This window comes from Triturus cristatus, chromosome 11, assembly GCF_964204655.1.
Source record: "Triturus cristatus chromosome 11, aTriCri1.1, whole genome shotgun sequence".
In the NCBI taxonomy this organism is placed as follows: domain Eukaryota; kingdom Metazoa; phylum Chordata; class Amphibia; order Caudata; family Salamandridae; genus Triturus; species Triturus cristatus.
Window position 1 is genome coordinate 1,150,554,907 of NC_140594.1, and position 23,547 is coordinate 1,150,578,453.

A 23,547-nucleotide genomic window follows, 5' to 3' on the forward strand; every position below is an offset into this window, starting at 1 on the left:
GCATAATAAGAATTAAAAAGAGAGGGAGATGGCTAAATAGAGACTAAGGGGCCGATTTCGATGGCGAGTTGACGTATTGGAAACGGGACTGCCCGACATGCTGTTGACGGTCCCGTAAGAGGCATTAGAATGCGACCGCCACTACAGCGGTCACAAAGCCTATGTTTTGCATTGTGGCAGGTGCTGCTAGTCGCAGCACCCACCACAATGCAAAATAGGAAAACCTGACACATCCCTACACTACGTGGCAGGCACTGGCCTGCCACAAGGTGCCTAGGATATGTAGGGGGGCACCATAGGTATCCCCCGGTGCCCCAGTTTAGGGCCAGGGGGAAAAGGGGCCCGCTACAAGACCCAAAAGTCCCTTTACGCCTGCCTGTTCATGGCAGTTAAGGCGGGCGGTAAGGGACATCATAATCCCTACGGCAGGGATATGATTCTCCTCCGACGGGCTCAGAACCATGGTGGTCGGTCTTTCCGACCGCAAATCAAAACACACGCCATTGTAATATGGCAGGCATGAAACCTGCTTACGATGGCGGTGAGATCCTAATCAGGCCCTAAGAAACTGCTGACGTTAAAGGAAAATCCTCAATTTGTCCAACAACTATATGATGAAAGTAATTCTCATGCAAACTAATAAGCATGGAGAACCAGAGCAGGTACATCCAATAATGCAATCACCAATATCTGTGACTTAATGACAGGAGATAATCTCACAGGCAAGACACAAAAAGATCAGAATTTCTATAAAAGTTCTTCCAAAATCGATACAAAGAAGAGATAGATAAGTTTCTAACTTTAACTAGAATTCCCTCTGTAGGAACATGCCCCTTTTTGACATGGTTACCCCTACTTTTTGCCTGGTATCTGATGCTACTTTCACTGAAAGTGTACCGAGTTCCTGCTAAAATTGCTGTGGAAGAAACAACAAACATCATACAAAACTTCAATAGGCAGAGGGGAGGGTGAAATGGGGGGAGAGGTAGGAATGCGTGCTCTCGGAGTCAGTCGGCTTGAATGATAATGCAGTTGTGAGGTATATCGGTGCAGAGTCTGTGTATGCCCGGGACTGTGGGGGAAGCCCTGATGAGATGGTATAACGGAATGAGAACCAGCAACCGGAGGAAGAGGGGGAGGACTGGGGATGAGGGTCGTGGCACTGTGGTCATGATTGGGAGGGGGAAAGACATCGGAGAGTCAGATTACAAGGTAAATAGGTAGGCCCGATATACGTGACAAATATCCTTGGGACGTGAAGTTTGGAGGATGTAGTGTAGAGCATATCTCACTGTGCATGTTGCAGTAGCTCATACTTCAGAGTCAGGCCTCCTTTGTAGGACGGAACTGCCCTCCCCAGTGTAATCCAATTTACCTTTTGGTCATTAATAGGGCAATAGTTACAAATCTGCAGAGGCAGCTCAGGATGTTGGGTACATTTCCCAGCAGGGCCAGCATGGGGGATGGTTCGAGGGTTGTGGATATCATGAGTAATAATGCTTGAAACACTGATGCCCAAAAGTTGGTGAACTCGGGGCAGGTCCATGTCATGTGGGTAAAATCAGCTCCGGGTGAATGGCATTTGGGGTATTGCAAGGATCTGGACGCATAGTACTTGGCCATTTCCACGGGGGTGACATAGGATCTATGGACGAATCAGAAATAGAGGAGCTTGTGGCGTTGGTTAAGAGATACAAGTTGTATTTGCGCGCAACTGTGTGCCCAGTCCTTGTCTAAGAGTAGGTGTCCCAGCTCTTCCTCCCAGTGACGGCGAGCCCCCCTCATCGTGCACATGTTTTAAAGCTATACAGGAGTCCTAGAGTTTAGTGATCAGATTGGAGCCATCTGAGAGGCGGAAATTCCACAGGTGATAACAGATAGGACAGCATTACTGTACACAAAGTGCTGTGCAGTCTAGTGCGGATGAATCTGTACAAGTATGATCATTCTATGTCCTGAGTCATGTCAAGCTGTGTCTTAATGTGGCCATCTGAAAAAAAGGTCACCAAAGGTGTGCAGACGCAGTTTCTGCAGCGTGGGTTGCACCAGCCTTTCAAATGTTAGTGGAATCCACGGATTTTGAAGCAAGGGTAATTTAGGGGAGTACAGGGAGTCAAAGCCCAGTAATCTTCTTAGTTTGCGCCAGGCCCAGCACGTTGTGGATAGTGTTTGACCGTCAGTTGGGTCTAGTTGGATTCCTTGTCGTAATGTAGCGTTAAGGGGTATAGGGTCTGCTAAATCCTGCTCAGACATATTATACGGTATGTGGGCATCGGGATGAAACCAATAATAGGCGAACTGAGCCTGCGCCACCAAACAGTACAAGCAGAAGTCAGGGACGGCAAATCCACCTCATTCGTAGGGGCGCGTGAGACTGTACCACCACTTATAACATTGCTTAGTGATATACTCACAGGCGGCGCTGTTCTTTCAACCTTAAAAGGAGGAATCCTGATTTGTTTCACCAAGAAAGATAGATAGAAACTCTCATAGACCAATCAAGCTACTCAATTCTAGGTATAACATTTTTTTGAAAATGTCAGCAAGATTGACACTGGTCAACCTGAAATTAATCAACAAAGATCAGAACTGCTTCATCTCAGTCCACAATCAATCAATCAATCAATCAATCAATCAATCAATCAATCAATCAGGGAATAGTAAGCGCGCTACTCACCCGTGAGGGTCTCAATGTGCTGGGGGGGGTCCGCAGATCTGTTTATAATAATAATAATAATAATCTGGCATTTGTAAAGCGCGCAGCTACCTACCAACGGAGGTGTCCCGGCGCTGTACTTATACCGCAGAGGAACCCATCCTGTCTTTCCCTGTGAAGTGTCCACTCCTGGGCACCCCCAGGGTGCAGCCAGGCATCCCCTGCGCTGTTGGGGCCGTTGTGGAGATTAAGCAAGCTATTGCCCAGAGTTGCAGAGTGGGACCCATGATTAGAATAGGCACGAGGCAAGAAACATCAGGTCCAAGGAAATAAGCCCAAGACCCGCCGAAGCGGGAATTGAACCCTGGTCCTGGGCAAAGATCTCTGCATCAGGGTCTGCCGCTCTAACCATTGAGCCACACTTCTCCACCGAAGAGCAAGGTCTTGAGGGTCTTCCTGAAGGTGTTCAGGGAGGGGGCGCGTCTGATGTCTGCCGGTAGCTCGTTCCAGGTCTTGGCTGCAATGTGAGAGAAGGATCTTCCGCCTGCTCTGGCTCTGTGGATTCGCGGGGTTTCGGTCAGTGCGAGGTTGGAAGCTCGGAGGTTTCTTTTGGGTACGTGGAAGTTGATTCTGTTGTTGAGGTATTTGGGCCAGTTGTTGAGTAGGCATTTGTAGGCGTGAGTGAGGATTTTGAAAGTGACTCTTTTCTCCACGTGGAGCCAGTGGAGACTTTGTTGGTGTTGACTGATGTGTTTGTGTCGGGGGATACCGAGGACGAGTCTGACGGCGGTGTTCTGTATTGTATGGAGTTTGCGGAGTGTGGACTTGTTGATGCCGGCATAGAGTGCGTTTCCATAGTCCAGTCTGCTGGTGATGAGTGCGTAGGTGACTGTCTTCCTTGACTCAGGGGGGATCAACTTGAAGGTCTTGTGGAGCATGCAGAGGGTGTTGAAGCAGCTGGAGGTGACGGCGTTGACCTGTTGGTTCATGGTGAGTGATGAGTTGAGTACGATGCCGAGGTTCTTGGTGTGGTCTCAGGGGGTAGGTGGGCTGCCGAGGGCAGTCGGCCACCAGGTGCTGTCCCATGCAGAAGGGGTGGTACCGAGGACGAGGACTTCTGTCTTCTCGGCGTTGAGCTTCAGACAGCTGTTGGGTCATCCAGACTGCGACATCTTGCATTCCTTTCTGGAAGTTGAGTTTGGCAGTGGTAGGGTCTTTGGTGAGGGAGAGGATGAGCTGGGTGTCGTCGGCGTAGGATACGATGTTGAGGCCGTGTTGAACGACGATGGATGCGAGGGGAGCCATGTAGATGTTGAAGAGGGTGGGGTTCAGGGATGACCCCTGTAGGACTATGCAGGTGATTTTTAGTGGGTCGGAGAGGAAGGGTGGGAGTCTGATCCTTTGGCTTCTCCCGGTGAGGAATGATCGGATCCAGTCCAGGGCTGTTCCTTGTATGCCTGTGTCGTGTAGTCTGGCGACTAGTGTGCGGTGGGAGACGGTGTCGAAGGCCGCTGATAGGTCGAGTAGGATAAGGGCTGCGGAGTGGCCTTGGTCCAGGAGGGTGCGGATGTCATCTGTGGCGGCGAGTAGGGTGGTCTCTGTGCTGTGGTTGTTTCGGAACCAGAATTGGGACGGGTCGAGGATGGCGTTCTCTTCAATGAATCATGTCAGTTTCCTGTTGACTGTTTTCTCTGCAACTTTGGCTGTGAAGGGGCAGAGCGAGATGGGCCGATAGTTCTTGAGGTTGGTGGGGTCAGCTATGGGCTTCTTGAGCAGAGGTCTGACTTCTGCGCGCTTCCAGTCGTCTGGGAAGGTGCCTGTTTTGAAGGTGGTGTTGATGGTGCGTTGTAGTTCGGGTGCGATGGCAGCCGCTGCTCTGTGGTAGATGTGAGGGGGCGGGGGTCGGTGGGGGCCCCGAGTGGATGCTTTTCATGGTCGAGGCGGTGTCTTTGGCCGTGATCGGTGTCCAGTTGGAAATGGTCAGCTGGCTGGTGTTTCTGAGGCGCGGGGGTTGTCTGTGGCACCTGGTGGATGGTCGATGAAGTTGTTGTAGAAGTTTTTGATCTTGAGGTGGAAAAAGGTTCCAAGCTTGTCACAGAGGTCTTGGGATAGGGTGATGTCTGTGGCTCCGCTGCGTGGGTTGGTAGATTCTTGAATGACACTGAAAAGTTCCTTGGAGTTGGTGGAGTTGGCCAGGATTTTGTTGTGGATGAAGTTCCTATTGGTGGCTCTGATCTGGTTGTGGTAGTCCGTCATGACGTCCTTGTAGGTGGTGTGGTTTTCGGTTGTCTTGGTGTTTCCACTAGCTGTAGACCAATACACATTATGTTATCAAAGCAATGGAGTGTTCTACAGTTAGCAACAGTTCTATTTCTTGCCGCGGAGAAGGCAATTGACCTGGTGAGTTGGAAATAACTTTTCAAAGCTATGGGAAAAATGGGCCTTCCTGACCAACTCATCAGGTCAATGGCCCAGATCTATGAGGGATTATCCCAAAACCAAGCCTTAGTGAATGACACTGCCACAGAGCCTATAGCAATAATCTCAGATCCCAGGTCCCCCAAACTAAAACTCTAAGCAGATTATCTAGCACTTTATTTAAAAAATGACACCATTGTAATTGAAAAGGTATTTGAATTATTTGCTTCATTTACTGCAATGGGTGGCTAAAGGTCAACAATGAAAAACACTGAAGTCTTACTTTTTAACACCAAAAAATTTGTACTTTCTTCAGTCAGACTATAAAAATAAGCCTACACAGTACCTTGGGACCTAAGTCTCTGAGAATTATGGAGACCTTCATAATTTAAATTACCCCTCACTAATATGTAACCAAAAAATCACATCCATACTTAGTGGCCTATTATGATGGTGGGCGGATCGCCACCGCCGGCTGGCGGTAACGATCTGCCCACCATCTGTACCTGATTTACACCCGTCATATTAGTATGGCCGGGGGTACTGCGGCAGACGGAAAGACCGTCCACCGCTTTTCCACTAGCAGGCAATCTTTACGATTGCCTGTCGTGTGGATCTGGGGCATAATATGGTGGCGGTGCCGAGCAGGCACCGCCATCCATTTTAAGATGTGCAAATTTAAAGGCCTTTTCACTGCGGTGATGGGGGGGCTGTACTTCATTGCCATACACAAGGTGACACGCACCGCGTGGTGCCTGTCACGTTGTGCATGGCAATGCAAACCATGCACTTTTAACATTGCGGACGGAGCTGCACCCAGCAGCACCGTCCGCAATGTTAAAGGCCAGAATGCGCCCGCCAGTGTGGCGGGCGCATCCTAATTGGCCTCGTTGGATCCCCGCACCTCCGGTGGTTGGTCCCATTTTCCGTTACGGTGTCCACCCGCCATTGTAATGGGGCCCTAAATAGATGGGAGAATCTGCCTATATCCATAGCAGGAACAGTTTCAATAGGGAAAATGCATATATTACCATTGAAAAAGTCACTTACCTTTTGTAATGCTCTTTCTGGTAGAGACTCTATCCAACCGAAGATTCCTCACCTTTCCAATATTTCTCTGACATCAGACTGGATCTGAAAACTTTTGAGCAGAACCTCTGCGTGGCCGTAGGTGTTGCCATGTGGTTCAACACTGATGCTTTTCCGACCCGGAATTGATGTGCTGGGCCCATTTAGGTGCCACCTCTGAGCGCTGACGAACAGGTAACTTACCTCTGGTAACGCCTCATGGGATAGAGACTCTATCTAGCTGCAGATTCCTTACCTTAGAATTATCCCTAGGAGTCAGACCGGGTCTGGAATTTTTTCATGAGCAGTACCCCTGCACGCTGGTAGATGGCTTTGTTCGGATCTGCTTGGATGACAAAGCCTGAAGCTCACTGACCCTCCGGGCATATGTTATTGCCACTAGGAAGGTCGTCTTGATGGTAAAGAGCTGGGCAGGATGGTTGTACATTGGCTCATAAGGAGCGCACATCAGAAAAGTGAGCACTTGATTTAGGTCCCACTGAGGCATAATGAAGTGTGAAAAAGGAAAATTGTTGCAGACCTTTCAAAAACGTATTTACAACATGGGGATTTGAAGAGGGACGGCTGATCTGGCAACTGCAGAAAGATAGCCCTTTAAGGTGCCCAAAGCAGAGCTTTTCTGGGCAAGGGAAAGAATAAAGAGAAGGACCTGAGAGAGGGGAGCAGAAATAAGGTCAACCTGTTTCTCTGTACACCATGGCACAAACTTGCCCCAATGGTAGGTGTATACTGTCTTGGTAGATGGACGCCTGGCTACCAAGATAACATTGCAGTCTTCGGCGGAATGTCAAAAGCTGTCAACTGTTCCCACTCAATCTCAATCATATCGTGGCCAATCTCCTTTTTTATCGAGAGGACAATTCAAAGGCAGGAATAGGAGATGGGCATCGAACAGAGGAGACTCCCAACCGATGGCCCCTCAACATCAGAATCAGCAACCATACTTGAAAACCCGCAATCAACAATATTGGCGGTAGAAGGTGAGAAGAGTGTGTTGGCATGTAACGATATATTACCGATCTTTAATCTCTCTTCGGTCACTTTGAGGAAAGAAGAACGTGCGGTGTTGAGTCGTGGTCTGTCCTTTGTCACTTGCCCTCGTCCAAATTTGTTCAAATTACATGAAGATCTCTTTTCCTTTTTCAGGAAAGTAAGATTAAAAAAATTATTTCTTGATCGTCTTTCAACTAATGACGAACAAAATCTGTCAAGGTGTAAACCTCCGTCACAGTTTACTCCCACCTTGGATCTGGTGGGTCCTGAGGTTAACATCTTTGAACAGAATGTTCTTAGGGAAGTAGGACGTGTCATTAAGAAACCTCCTTTCATACATAAGAATCTTTCATCTTCAGAGAATAATGCGTTAGACAACATCAAGTCCAATAAAGATCTTGTTATAAAACCTTGTGATAAGGGTGGTGGGATAGTTATCATGGATAAAACTCAGTATAATGAGAAAATGTCCAGTATGCTAGCTATCCCCCAACATTATACTAAGTCCCACCCTAAAGAATTATCGAAATTGAAGATGACCATTCTTGACATCATGGGCAAAGCATTAGATCGCGGTGACATCTGTCAAGAAGAGTATAATTTTTTTAACAAAACTTGTCCAAAAACTCCAGCTTTGTATGGACTGCCAAAAACTCATAGGAACATATTAGATTCCCCTATGCGCCCCATTATTTCGACCATTGGCTCGAGTACTGAGCCTTTATCTAAATATGTTGACTCCTATCTTTGCCCGCTAACACAGGACTATGCCTCGTACATTCGTGATACAGGTGATATGATCAATAAGATCGAGGGCTTGCCATTTAATTCCAATACACTGACACTGGTAACGCTTGACATTGAGGCCTTGTATACCAACATTCCTCAATGTCAAGCGTTACAATCAGTGGCTTCATTGTTACAGAGAACACCGGGTGAAAGACCAGATGGGTTTATATTGGAATGTTTGGAGGTGGTTCTTATGAACAAGTTTTTTTTAGTTTGAAGGACTAACATATAAGCAAATCAAAGGCACCAGTATGGGAGCTTCATGTGCCCCAAGTGTGGCAAATATTTACATTGGTGAGTGGGAGATCAGGAATTTTTTTCATGAGGCTGCTCCATTTTTTGACGATGTCACTGGTTGGAGACGCTTTATTGATGATATTTATTTTATTTGGTTGGGACACAGTGACTCCTTGGAAGAATTTATACTTTGGTTAAATGCAAGTGATGGTAATTTGAAATTTACTGCAAAAAGTAGTCACAGCCAAGTAGAATTTCAGGACATTTTGATTTCAGGATTGAATAACATCATTGAGATAAGCCTATTTAGGAAACCTACGTCGAAAAACACGATATTATATTATCAAAGTTTCCACCCAGCAAGTCAAAGGGATTCTATTCCCTTTGGTGAATTCCTGCGCATTAGGCGCAATTGTACTGAGATGCAGGAATTTCACAAACATGAAGGTGCGAGTTCTGGCCTGAGGCTACTCACGGAGACTGATCAGACATGCTTATAAAAGGGCAAAATTTTACGACTGTGATGCCCTATTGGCAGGTACATGCCGCACACCTAGAAATCAGGTGGTATGCGTAATAAATCACTCTTCACTGAATTACAAGATTAATAACATCATCATAAAAAATTGGAAAATGTTGAATAGTAATGAAAATGACACTCAGTTGGAACAGCCATTGGCAGCATATCATAGCAATCGTAATTTACGTGACCTGTTGGTGCACACAAGACCGATTTCACTTAATGCTCCACGCCAAATGACTATGTCTGGTCTTCCAGCTATTCTAGGCAACCATAAATGTGGCTCTTGCCATGCTTGTGATGGTGCTATCGTCACAGATTCCATGCAATATCAGGGAACAAGGGTAAATTTAAGATCTTTGACCAACTGTAGGAGTCATAATATTGTGTACATGCTAATCTGTCCTTGTGGGTTGGCATACATTGGAGAGACTTCACGAGAATTTCGAGTCAGATATAGCGAACACAAATCAGCTATACGTACAAAGAAAACTATAGCCCCCCTGGTTCAACATTTTGTGGATAAACACCACATGGAAAGTGATATCAAGTGGTGCATTTTAGAGAAAATCTGGGGAAAAGTAGGTACATCTATTGACATTATCCGTAAGCAACGAGAAACTTTTTGGATTTTCACTTTTGATAGTGTCAAACGAGGACTGAATATGGATATACAATGGTATATCACTAAACCTTGGAGAAGGACATTTAGTGTCCCTGGGATAATCTTTTTAGATGACCTCCTGAAAAATTTAGATTAATACAGCTATGATGACCTCCAGACGTCCATACAATGAGTATAGATGGAGGTTATATATTTTTTCTGCTCATTAAATATTGATATTTGGTTCTAGTTGAGATCGGAACACTGAGGGAGATGTTTTTGTATATAATTCAGCTAATCGTGGTATTTTTGAATTAATAGCATGAGATTAGATACAGCTATGACAAGCTGTTTTAGTCTATCATTATGATTAGAGTTTTATGTGGGCATAATGTTTACACGTCACTTCAAGGCGGTTAATAATTGCTACTAAGTACCATCGATGTGTGCTTTTTTTGGCCTGACTATTTATTTTTATACCGCACTACTTGCCCACATATCGAAAAATATAAAATAAAATTTTCTTTAGGGGTGATTAACTTGTAGATACCTGATCCGTTGATATAATTTGCAGATTGAGCAATATATATGTAGAAAAAAAGATTCTGTTTTCTACTCTAAATAGGTTATGTACAACTCAAAGGAACCTGCACCAAGATGGCGCTTCTTTGTTTAGCAGTTTGTCTTCTTTCTAGTTCCATGCGGTTTGGACGTGAGCACGCTCGCATTCAATACGCTGTAATTTCATTGGAGCTCTTATGTATAAAAAGTGGAGGTTGGCGACTTAATGGCGTTGTGCCATACCTTTCACGAGTGGGCTCTCCCGGATGGTTGGAGTTTTGAAGCTTTGATGTAAACCAATAGGTAAGTGACCTTAGAAACACTGCGCAAGGTAATGTTCGCAGTAGGTTGGCGACTAGATAAAATTTGCTTTACGTGATTGTTGGAAATACATATTTCCATATAAAGGCTTTGCCATTAGTTCTCGTGGGTTTATCGTTTACATGAAAATTTTTTAAGTTTTCTGTGGCGGTTCTAGAAAAAACAATGTTATAAGCTTTTGCTGTCAACCTAAATTATTGGCATGTTTGGTTAGTGGGTCGCTATCTAAGTATATGGTTAGTATCTGTCAGCTTTCCTTTCCCCCTCCCCTTCGTTTTTGTGAAAAGAGGGTGGGACACTTACATTTTTTTTTAGTGCTTTAGGTTTTGGAATAAGGCTTAGGCGGATTGTTAAAACCACCATATCACATGTTGTTACATGCGTAGGTTCATTGATAGCTACATAGTTTTAAAATATTTTTTGGGGGGGAAATACTCTCCGCCAGGTATTTTATACTGCGGGCATTATCATGCAGTGAAGGCTCTTCTGCAACGTAAGGGCCTTGTTTTTCCTATCGTGGGGAAGGGGGACATATGGAATAAGGTAGTAGAAACTTGTATTCTAATAGAACAGTTTAATACGTGCCCCCCTTTGAATAAACATTAAGGAGGTGTTGCAAGAGAGGGAGTGATGCACCAAATAAACTTAAAGCTACAGGAGCCCACGGATGCTTAAGATATCCTCTTCTTTCCCCCTCATTTCTAGTATCACGACGACTAGGACACATTATTCGTGCTTTGTCCATCTAAGAAGATTGAGACATGATATAAGGAGGATAAACGACTCACTGAGAGCCCTATAAATCAAGAAAAAGGTATAGGAAGCACTAATCTAGATAAACAATTCTTTGGTGATATAATAGTATTTCTACATTGGAAATTGTAATCCCCTTTTCAGATTAAATTCTGGGTTCTTCTACCAATACTATATTGATCAGTGAGGATGAGCAGTTAAAACAAATTTTGAAATAAAAGGTAAGAAAGCATAGCTACTTATTAATAATGACTCCTAGCCTAATAGATATTAGTATGTTATAATTAGTCTTTTGTCTTCCCCTTTAGAAAGAGGTATCTATGCCAACTGAACTAAATAAAGGACGGCGACACTAGTTACATTATGGACAGTAATTAACTTGACAGCAAGTAAGTTCTGTTCGAATTTAAGGTTTCACACTGAGGAATAGAATTTTTTTAAGTACATGCGGTGAATCTTAGGGTTCTGATTTTCACTCTGGTGATGGTTACGATAAACTTAGATATCTGTTCTTGGTGCTTTGGGATTATATATAATTTTTTAGAGATGTTAATGACCACTAGGATTATTTTAAAAGAGATAATGCAGGATGTACTTTTACTTTGAAAGCACCCTATGTACAACAACTCTCTCCTTTTTGTTAAGTACCTAGGTGTGTCTGATGTGTAAGTCACTTCTTTGTAAAAATATGTAGGGTACACGTTTTGGTCCGTAGTGTTATCGCCTAACATGTTGGAAATTTTATTTTTAATAGGTTGTGTTTGGGCTGATTATTGATTTCAATTTATATATATTTTTTAGGTACTCCCTGGGCATTGCTATTTTGATTGATTACTTAGTGGCTCCTTATGAAGGTGGCTATTCTTTTCCTGTGCCACCGAAACGCGTCGACAACTGACCACTGATATCTATATCCTGCTCTTCGCAGCTGTCCTGTTGGTCAAAGAAGGGTCATTCTCATATCGCCAATTTATCTTCTGAGTTTTGTGTCTGTGATTATGAATGTAGTACGAATGAGGATTGAACTAGTATGTATGTATGAGAGAATGTGAAAAAACTTTTTTTGATGTGTTTAGCTTTTCCTAGGGATTACATTATGGTAATAAGTGACGAACAAGTTACTAACCTTCGGTAACGATGTATCTGTAAGAAACATTAGTTAGTTAGATTCCTCACCTTAGAATATCCCCAGGCGTCAGACTGGATCCGGAAGATTTTTCGTCAGCAATACCCCTTGCGCGTCGCTAGGCGTCGTCTGCGGCTCCGCGTCCGTCGTCGGCGTCGTGCGCCGGGATGACGTCGTCGGAGTACTTAGACGCCGCCCTCGCGCGCTGACGTCAGTTCTTGTACATAGCCTTCCGCGCCAGGAACGCAGAGCCATGCAAAGACCGACACTGGTGCCAAAAATAAAATCTAGGGGCCTGAAAGGACAACCTTAACCCTAGATGTCAGTTCGCAGAACGGGGAGGATGGGAGGGTCGGTGAGGAATCTAACTAACTAATGTTTCTTACAGATACATCGTTACCGAAGGTTAGTAACTTGTTCATCTGAAAGAAACACGTTAGTTAGATTCCTCACCTTAGAATAGATACCCAAGCAATACCATCCCCGGTGGTGGGTCTGCGAACCAAGATCACACCAGAAAGTCCTGGAGGACAGAACGGCCAAAGAAGCCATCCCTCCGGACTTGGCTGTCAAGGCAATAATGCCTGGCAAACGTGTGTAGAGAAGCCCACGTCGCCGCCTGACAGATGTCCTGCAAAGGGACTCCCCGTCCCAAGGCAGTAGTAGCCGCCGTGGCCCGAGTAGAATGGGCGCGCAGCCCAACAGGAGGGTCCTTTTTAGCCAAGGAATAGCAGAGTTTTATACACAAAACGACCCACCGAGAGATGGTTCGTTTGTGCACAGCTTTCCCCTTCTTAGCGCCCACGTACCCAACAAAAAGCTGGTCGTCCACCCGGAACTGTTTTGTGCGGTCCAGATAGAAGGAGAGCGCACGTTTTGGGTCCAGACGGTGGAGCCTCTCTTCCTCTTTGGAAGGATGCGGAGGCGGAAAGAAGGTGGGCAAGGTGACAGACTGCCCAAGGTGAAATGGAGTCACCACTTTAGGAAGAAAAGAGGGACGAGGCCGAAGGACAACCTTGTCCGGATGAACAGAGAGAAAAGGAGGCTTTGAAGATAAAGCCTGGAGCTCACTCACCCGTCTAGCCGAGGTGATGGCTACCAGAAAAGCAGTCTTTAGAGTTAGAAGACGAAGAGGGCAATTGTGAAGAGGCTCGAAGGGAGCGCACATCAGGAATGTCAAAACCAGATTCAAGTCCCACTGAGGCATTACAAAAGGGACAGGAGGGAACGTGTGTGTAATGCCTTTGAGAAAGCGTGTAACCACAGGGGACTTGAAAAGAGAAGGCTGATCAGGAAGCCGCAAGAAGGCGGAGATGGCAGCAAGATAACCTTTCAGGGTGCCCAGGGCAGAGCCCTGCCGGGCCAGAGAAAGAAGGAAGAGGAGAACCTCAGAAAGAGGGGCGGAAAGGGGATCCACAGCCTTTGCTGTGCACCATGCCACAAATTTGTTCCACCGGCAGGCGTATACCGACTTTGTGGAGGGACGCCTGGCTGCCAGAATGATATCACAGACTTCAGGAGGCAAGTCAAATGGCATCAACTGCCGCCGCTCAATCTCCACGCATGGAGGTGGAGGCTGGACAGGTTCGGGTGGAGGACCGTCCCCTGCTGCTGCGACAGAAGATCCTCCCGAAGGGGCAGACGTATCGGGGGATCGGTCAACAGACTGAGTAGCTCGGGATACCAGTATCTTCGTGCCCAATCCGGAGCCACCAAGATGACTTGGGCCCGGTCGCGCCTGATCTTCTTCAGCACTCTGGGCAGAAGTGGTATAGGCGGAAAGGCGTACAACAGACCGCAACTCCACTCGTGACGAAAAGCGTCGCCGAGCGAGTGCCGCCTTGGAAATTCCAACGCGCAGAACTGCTGACATTGCGCGTTCTCGTCGGTGGCGAATAGATCTAACCAAGGCTCTCCCCACTGCTGAAAGAGGCCTTGCACCACTTCGGAGTTCAGACGCCATTCGTGATCCATCATGCACCGGCGGCTGAGTTCGTCTGCTCTGGCGTTCAGAGAGCCCGCCAGATGTTGAACCACCAGGGTGACGCCCTGGTGTTCCAGCCATGTCCAGAGGCGCAGAGCCTCCTGACAAAGGGTCCACGACCCCACCCCGCCCTGTTTGTTGCAGTACCACATGGCGGTGGTGTTGTCCGTGAACACCTGCACGACACTTCCCCTGACAGAGGGAAGGAAGGCTTTCAGTGCAAGCCGGATCGCTCTCAACTCCAACAGGTTGATGTGGAGACGAGACTCCGCCGGAGACCAGAGGCCTCTGATCTCCGCCTCTCCCATATGGCCACCCCAACCCAGGAGGGACGCATCCGTCACTACGACATGCTCCGGTTGGGGAAGGGAGAGGCTCTTGCCCTTGACCCACTCGCGGTCCGTGAGCCACCACTGCAACTGCTGTGCAGTGCCCTCCGAGATCAAGACATGGTCGGACAGGTTGCCGTGATGCTGGGCCCACTGAAACTTCAGGTCCCACTGCAGAGCCCGCATGCGCCGCCTGGCGTGATGCACTAGTAGGATGCAGGAGGCCATCAGCCCCAGAAGCCGCAACACTAGCCTGACCGAAACCCGGGATAGAGGCCGAAAGATGGGAATCAGGGCCTGTATATCCCGGACCCGCTGTTCCGGTGGATGGACCCGGAACTGCGCCGAATCGAGAACCGCTCCGATGAAGAGGAGCTTCTGAGAGGGACTCAAGTGTGACTTCGGCACGTTGATGGAAAACCCCAGCAAATGCAGGAGATCCGCCGTAGTCTGGAGGTGGGAGACGACTGCCTGGGGCGAGCCCGCCTTCAACAACCAGTCGTCGAGATAGGGGAAGACTGGGACCCCTGATCTGCGCAGATGAGCTGCGACCACCGCCATCACTTTCGTGAACACCCGAGGGGCACTGGTGAGGCCGAAGGGGAGCACGGTAAACTGAAAGTGCTCTTGGCCCACCGTGAACCGCAGGTAACGCCGGTGGGCCGGCAGGACGGGGATATGGAAATATGCGTCCTGCAAGTCCAACGCTACCATCCAGTCTCCAGGGTCTAGGGCAGCTAAAACCTGAGCCAACGTTAGCATCTTGAACCTTTCCTTTCGGAGGAAGGCATTGACGTTCCGGAGGTCCAAGATAGGGCGCAGGCCCCCCTTGCCCTTCTTGGGAACCAGAAAGTAGTGGGAATAACAACCACGACCTACTTCTGGACTCGGAACGCGCTCGACGGCCCCCTTGGCCAAGAGAGCCGAAACTTCCTCGCGGAGAAGATCCAAATGATCCCCCGAGATACGGTGGTGCTGTGGTGGCATGGCTGGAGGGGTCGTCTCGAAGGGGAGGGAGTAGCCCCTTCGGACGATTTGCAGCACCCACCTGTCCGATGTTATGGACCGCCAGTGGAGCAGGTGATGGCGAACTCTGCCGCCCACTGGCGTGGTATGGGCCTGAAAGCTCGGACTAGGAAGGCTTTGAGGCGGATGCTGCCGGGGTGGATGTGGGCTGACCACGTCGGCCTCCATTTCCGCCACGGCGGAAGCCACGTCCGCGACCGCGCGCAGGTTGGTTCTGCGGCTGGTGGCTCTGCGGACGTGAGGAGGCGCCCCTTCCTTGGCCACGAAAGGGGCGAAAAGCGGAGGTGTGCGCCCGCGGAGCCGAGAGGCCCAAGGACTTGGCCGTAGCCCGGGAGTCCTTAAAGCGGTTCAGCGCACTGTCCGCCTTCTCACCAAACAGGCGAGTGCCATCAAAGGGCATGTCCATGAGGGTGTTCTGGACATCCCCGGAAAATGACGTGGACCGCATCCAGGCGTGGCGGCGGAGCGCCACCGTGGTGGAAATCGCCCGACCTAGCGAGTCCGTGGTGTCAAGCCCACATCTTATGGCGTGCCGTGCTGCATCCCTCCCATCGGCCAGAGCCTGGGAAAGACGTGGCCGGACCTCCTCCGGACACAGGGGCAGCACGTCCTCCACCGTATCCCACAGGGAATGGGAATAACGGTCCAAGAGACAGGCGGTATTTAAGGACCGCAGGCCCAAACTAAGGGACGAGAACAGTTTCTTGCCAAACTGCTCGAGTCTCTTGGAATCCCGGTCCGGCGGAGCGGTCGGGAAGGAGGATTGGGAAGTAGAGGCCTGGATAACCAGACTCTCGGGGGTGGGGTGTTGGGACAGGAAGCTGGGGTCGCCCGGAGCAGGGCGGTGGCGCCTGGCAACGTTCCTATCCACAGGAGGAACTGTGGAGGGCTTGGACCAGGTGCCCTGCAGAACGTCAGTGAGGGCCTCGTTAAACGGCAGCAGAGGCTCAGTGGAGCTTGCTGAGGTTTGAAGCACCTCAGTGAGGATGTTGGTCCTCACAGCCACGGCAGGCAACTCGAGCCCAAGGGCCTCAGCCGCCTTGCGCAGCACCACAGAAAATGCTGCACCCTCCTCCGAAGCCACGGTCGGAGGAGAAGTGAATCCAGCGTCTGGCGAGGTGTCCAGCCCGCTGGCCTCCCCCAGTTCATCTGCCCAGTCCTGAGAAAGCTGTGACTGAACAGCCAGAGGGTCCTCGAACCCCTCCCAGTCGCCCCCTTCTTCCGATTCCTGATAAACAGGAGGAATGATCGGAACCGGACTGTAGAGATGGTAGGTCTCTAGCGGCGTCGGATGCGGCGTCGGCGGACGCCGTGCCGGCGTCGGGTCCGGATGAGGGCTAAACTGGGGCGTCGGCGTCACAGGCGTCGGCGGCGCCGGTGACGGCGTCGGTGGTTCAGGCGTCGGCGCCGGTGGAGGAGTGACAAGGTCAACCGGCGTCGACTGGGGCCCAGGCATGGGCCCCGCGGGGACCTGCGGCGTCGAGACCGGAGTCGTCGACGGCGCCGGGGCCGGAGCCGCCGGCACGCGAGGTCGCCCAGTCGAGCCCGCGGGGCCCGAAGGCGCGCCAGCGGGCGTCGACGGCGGGGCCAGGCTCCTCATGGCCGAGAGGAAGGCGCTGATCTCCGCCGGCGCCGCGTCAGCCCCAGGGACCGGAAGGTATGGGGGCGGACGCGGCACCTGCGGCTCCGCCGGAGCCGCGGGGGTGGAACCACTTGGACCCTCGGCCGAGTCGCGCGACCGGCGAGGGGAGTCCGAAGAGCGATGTCGCCTCTTGGACTTCTTTGAGTGCTTGGACTTACCCGACGACTTGGAGCCCGACGATCGATGGTGGCGTCGGCTAGGGCTCCGCGAGCGATCCTTGGACCTCCTCCTGGACCGGGATCGCGCACGACGCGGAGCCGAGTGGCGAAGCTCGAGAAGCTTGCGGGACCGCTCCCGCCTAGCCTTCGAAGTCAGGGCCTGGCAGTCGTTGCACGACTCCGCGTCGTGGTCGAGGCCTAAGCAATAGAGGCACCGGCGGTGGTGATCGGTCACCGACATCAGTCGATGACAGTCTTCACAAGCCTTGAACCCAGGCATCCTACCGGCACCAGATGTCGACAGACAGGGATCAAAAATGATCAAAAAGAGTTAGTCAAAAAAGACTAAAAGGGGTAGCTCTCCCGGATCTGCGCTTACTGGCGCGGAAAAAAGAAGAACTGACGTCAGCGCGCGAGGGCGGCGTCTAAGTACTCCGACGACGTCATCCCGGCGCACGACGCCGACGACGGACGCGGAGCCGCAGACGACGCCTAGCGACGCGCAAGGGGTATTGCTGACGAAAAATCTTCCGGATCCAGTCTGACGCCTGGGGATATTCTAAGGTGAGGAATCTAACTAACGTGTTTCTTTCAGATATGATATATTATAGATAAATGTGTTGAGTATATTCATTCTATGTTTATGAGAAAGAAATTACAAATTGATAATTAATTTTGATATCTAAAAAAAAGTGTTTTCTTTTTTAAAAAAAGGAATAAATAAAACATAAAAAATAATGATGTATCTGTAGTATATTACAATTTTTAATGGCCTATTTTTTAATTCATATGGATCACATAAAAAATAAATATAGGTCATGAAAAAGTTTCTATAGTATGATTGTTCTTCTTGCCCCTCTTCTCCCTGACCTCAACATACCATTTGAGGGGGTCCCAATTTTTCTGCTTCCCACTCAATCTCCATGCATGAAGGCAGAGCATTGACAGGTTCGGGTGGAGACCTAGCCTGCTGCTGCGAAAGGAGATCCTCCTGAAGGGGCAGCCTGATCAGAGGCCCGATGGTCATGCTCAACAGCTCGGGATACCAGATTCTACGGGCCCAATCCGGAACCACAAGGATGACTTGGGCTCGGTCATTCCTGATCTTCTTGAGAATTCTAGGCAGGAGTGGTATGGGCAGAAAGGCATACAGGAGGCATGAGCTCCATTCAAGATGAAACGTGTCTCAGAACGAGAGCTGCCCTGGGAACTCCAGCGTGCATAACTGCTGACAATGTGCCCTCTCAACAGCGGCAAACATATCTAATCAAGGCTCTTCCCACTACCGGAAGAGACCTTGAACCACCTCCGGATGGATATGGCACCTGTGATCCGTTGGGCATCTTTGGCTGAGTTTGTCCACTCTGGCATTCAGAGGATCCGCCATGTGTTCAACCACCAGGGATATGCCCGGATGTTCCAGCCATGCCCTGAGATGCTGGGTCTGTTGACAAAGGGTCCACAACCTCATCCTACTCTGTTTGATGCAGTGGTGTTGTCCGTGAACCCCTGAACCACCTTCCACTAATGGAGGGTATGAAGGCTTTTAATGCCAGCTGGCTTACCCAGAGCTCCACTAGGTAGCTGGAGAGTCTGGATTCTGCTCGGAGACCAGAGGCCTCTGATCTCCACCTCTCCCAGATGGCTGACCCCATCCTAGGAGTGACACATATGTCACTACTGTCAGATCTGGTTGAGAAACCACCACTGCAGACCTTTTTCAGTTCCCTTCAAGATCTGGACCTTGTCGGAGAGATTCTCCTGATGAACAAGTTACTTACCTTCGGTAACGATATATCTGTAAGAAACATTAGTTAGTTAGATTCCTCACCTTAGAATATCCCCAGGCGTCAGGCTGGATCCGGAAAGATTTTTCGTCAGCAATACCCTTGCGCGTCGCTAGGCGTCGTCTGCGGCTCCGCGTCCGTCGTCGGCGTCGTGATCGCCGGGATGACTTCGTCGGAGTATTTAGATGCCGCCCTCGCGCGCTGACGTCAGTTCTTGTACATAGCTTTCCGTGCCAGGAACGCAGAGCCATGCAAGAGACTGACACTGGTGTCAAAAAATTCTAGGGCCCTGAAAGGGATAACCTTAACCCTATATATCGGTCCACAGAACGGGGAGGATGGTTGGGACGGTGAGGAATCTAACTAACTAATGTTTCTTACAGATATATCGTTACCGAAGGTAAGTTACTTGTTCATCTGAAAAAAACACATTAGTTAGATTCCTCACCTTAGAATAGATACCCCAGCAATACCAACCACGGTGGTGGGTCTGCGAACCAAGATCACACCAGAAAGTCCTGGAGAACAGAACGGCCAAAGAAGCCATCTCTCCGGACTTGGCTGTCCAGGCAATAGTGTTTGGCAAACGTGTGCAGCGAGGCCCACGTTGCTGCCTGACAAACGTCCTGCAAGGGGAATCCCCGGCCCAGGGCAGTGGTCGCCGCTGTGGCCCGAGTGGAATGAACCCTCAGCCCTACAGGAGGTTCCTTTATAGCTAAGGAGTAACAGGCCTTGATACACAAAACGACTCACCGAGAGATGGTTTGCTTGTGCACCGCCCACCCCTTCTTAGCGCCCACGCAGCCAACAAAGAGTTGGTCGTCCACCCGGAACTGTTTGGTACGGTCCAGATAGAAGAAGAGCGCCCATTTTGGGTCCATACGGTGGAGCCTCTCTTCCTCTTATGAGGGATGCAGAGGCGGAAAGAAGGTGGACAGCGTAACAGACTGTCCGATGTGAAAGGCAGTTACCACCTTAGGGAGAAAGGAAGGACGAGTCCTGAGAACAACTTTGTCCGGATGGACAGAAAGGAAAGGAGGCTTAGAAGAGAGAGCCTGGAGCTCACTCACCCTTCTAGCAGAGGTGATGGCAACCAGGAAAGCAGTCTTAAGCGTCAACAGACGAAGGGGACAATTATGAAGTGGCTCAAAGGGAGCGCACATCAGAAACGTCAATACCAGATTCAAATCCCACTGAGGCATTACGAAAGGGACAGGAGGAAACATGCGAGTAATGCCCTTAAAGAAGCGAGAAACAACAGGGGATTTGAAAAGAGAAGGCTGATCAGAAAGCCGTAAGAAAGCAGAGATAGCTGAAAGATATCCTTTAAGGTTGCCCAGAGCAGAGCCCTGCTGGGCCAAGGAAAGAAGAAAGAGGAGAACCTCAGAAAGAGGGGCGGAAAGGGGATCCACAGCCTTTGCTGTGCACCTTGCCACAAATTTGTTCCACCTGCAGGCGTATACCGATTTTGTGGAGGGATGCCTGGCTGCCAGAATGACATTAAAGACTCCAGGAGGCAAGTCAAATGGCATCAACTGCCGCCGCTCAATCTCCACGCATGGAGGTGGAGGCTGGACAGGTTCGGGTGGAGGACCGTCCCCTGCTGCTGCGACAGAAGGTCCTCCTGAAGAGGCAGTCGTATCGGGGTATCGATCGCCAGACTGAGTAGCTCGGGATACCAGTATCTTCGTGCCCAATCTGGAGCCACCAAGATGACTTGGGCCCGGTCGCGACTGATCTTCTTCAGCACTCTAGGCAGAAGTGGTATAGGCGCAAAGGTGTACAACAGACCGCAACTCCACTCGAAAAGCGACTGCCGCCTTGGAAACTCCAACGCGCAGAACTGCTGACATTGCACGTTCTCTTCGGTGGCGAATAGATCTAACCAAGGCTCTCCCAACTGCCAAATGAGGCCTTGTGCCACGTCCGAGTTCAGACGCCATTCGTGATCCATCATGCACCAGCGGCTGAGTTTGTCTGCTCTGGCGTTCAGAGAGCCCGCCAGGTGTTGAACCACCAGGGTGATGCCCTGATGTTCCAGCCATGTCCAGAGGCGCAGAGCCTCCTGACAAAGGGTCCGCGATCTCACCCCGCCCTGTTTGTTGCAATACCACATGGCGGTGGTGTTGTCCGTGAACACCTGCACTACACTTCCCCGGACAGAGGGAAGGAATGCCTTCAGTTCAAGTCGGATCGCCCTCAGCTCCAGAAGGTTGATATGGAGCCGGGACTCCGCCGGAGACCAGAGGCCTCTGATCTCCGCCTCTCCCATGTGGCCCCCCCATCCCAGGAGGGACGCATCCGTTACCACTACGTGCTCCGGTTGGGGTAGGGAGAGGGATCTGCCACTGACCCAATCGCGGTCCGTGAGCCACCACTGCAACTGTCGTGCAGCGCCCTCCGAGATCAAGACATGGTGGGACAGGTTGGCCCGATGCTGGGCCCACTGAAACTTCAGGTCCCACTGCAGAGCCTGCATTCGCCATCTGGCGTGATGCACCAACAGGATGCAGGAGGCCATCAGACCCAGAAGCCACAGCACCAACCTGACCGAAACCCGGGACAGAGGCCGAAAGATGGGAATCAGCGCCTGAATATCCCGGACCCGCTGCTCCGGAGGATAGGCCCGGAACTGCACCGAGTCCAGAATCGCTCCGATGAAGTGGAGCTTCTGGGAGGGACTCAGATGCGACTTCGGCACATTGATGGAGAACCCCAGCAAATACAAGCGGTTGGCCGTAGTCTGGAGGTGGGAGACGACTGCCTGGGCCCATCTTCAACAACCAGTCATCGAGATAGGGAAAGACTGGAACCCCCAATCTGCGCAGATGAGCTGCGACCACCGCCATCACTTTCGTGAACACCCGGGGGGCACTAGTGAGGCCGAAGGGGAGCACGGTAAACTGAAAATGCTCTTGGCCCACCGTGAACCGCAGATAACGCCGGTGGGCCGGCAGGACGGGGATGTGGAAATAAGTGTCCTGCAAGTCCAACGCTACCATCCAGTCTCCAGGGTCTAGGGCAGCCAGAACCTGAGCTAAGGTGAGCATCTTGAACTGCTCCTTCCGGAGGAAGGCGTTGATGCTCCTGAGGTTCAAGATAGGGTGGAGGCCCCCTTTGCCCTTCTTGGGAACCAGAAAGTAGTGGGAATAACAACCACGACCTACTTCTGGACCAGGAACGCGCTCGATGGCCCCCTTGGCCAAGAGGGCAGTAACTTCCTCCTGCAGAAGTTGCAAGTGATCCCCCGAAATTCGGTGGCACTGCGGTGGCATGGCATGAGGGGTCGCCTCAAAGGGGTGGTAGTAGCCCCTTCGGACGATTTGCAGCACCCACCTGTCCAATGTGATGGTACGCCAGTGGAGCAGGTGATGGCGAACTCTGCCTCCCACTGGCGTGGAATGGGCCTGAAAGCTCCGACTAGGAGGGCTTTGAGGCGGATGCTGCTGGGGTAGATGTGGACGGACTGGCATGTTGTACCCCTGTACCGCCTCGGCGGAATCCACTTCTGCGACCGCGTGGAGGTTGGTTCTGCAGCCGGTGGCTAGGCGGACGTGAGGGGGCACCCCTTCCTTGGCCTCGAAAGGTGCAAAAAGCGGAAGTTTGCGGGCGCAGGGCCGAGAGGCCCAAGGACTTGGCCGTAGCCCTGGAGTCCTTAAAGCGCTCCAGCGCACTATCCGCTTTGACGCCAAAAAGGCGACTGCCATCGAAGGGCATGTCCATGAGGGTGCTCTGGACATCCCTGGAAAAACTCGTGGACCTCAGCCAGGCGTGGCGACGAGGCGTCACCATGGTCGACATTGCCCTGCCCAGCAAGTCCATCGTGTCCAGTCCACATTGGATTGCATGCAGTGCCGCATCCCACCTGTGAGACGTTGGCCTGATATATGATGTCACTTATTCTAGTGTACACCTTGTATCAGTCCAAACAACCCCTATGGTGATTGGTTGTAAAGTCAACCTTATAGACCAGCTATCCTAGTGGTAGCATGGACAAGAGCAGTCTTAGGCTAAATTCTGTATGGCATGTGAAGCCAGCTGATATACCATTTGTAACCCCTTGAATACCAAATGAAAGGACACCACAACAGATATATATAAAAATAGAATGTATTTATTCTAGTCAAACCCTCAGCACTCTTTATGAGATTAGAGGTAAGTACAACACAGTTTTATTTAGGCACACATTAAGTCACACAGGTAAGTAATACAGTTAGACCCTAGGGGCCACGCAAACCATGTACTAAATAAGTGGTATAAGAACCACTGTCACGAACACAGGATAGGCCTAGGCCTAGGGAATCGCTGGGGCTACACTACACTACCAAAGGTTAGGAAGTGGGAGGCCCACGGGAATCAGTCGCAGAGTGGAAACACTCACGCGTAATGAGTAAAAGTCGATAGAATTACTAGCAGTTAGAAATTAACAGTTTTAGGACACTTCTGGTATAGCTAGAAAGTCGAGACTCGGAAACTAGACCCTAGGATAGTCAATACCCTTGTGAGCACCGGAGTACTCAAGTTACCTAGCCCACGGGCTGCGGGTGCATAGGT

At 50.2% G+C, this 23,547-nt stretch overlaps 1 protein-coding gene across 1 annotated transcript in view; it reads right to left on the reverse strand.

Annotated features, from left to right (window-relative positions):
- LOC146788619 (uncharacterized) overlaps nt 1–23,547 on the reverse strand; it is a 1,185,638-nt gene that overhangs the window by 530,500 nt on the left and 631,591 nt on the right. The window lies entirely within an intron of this gene.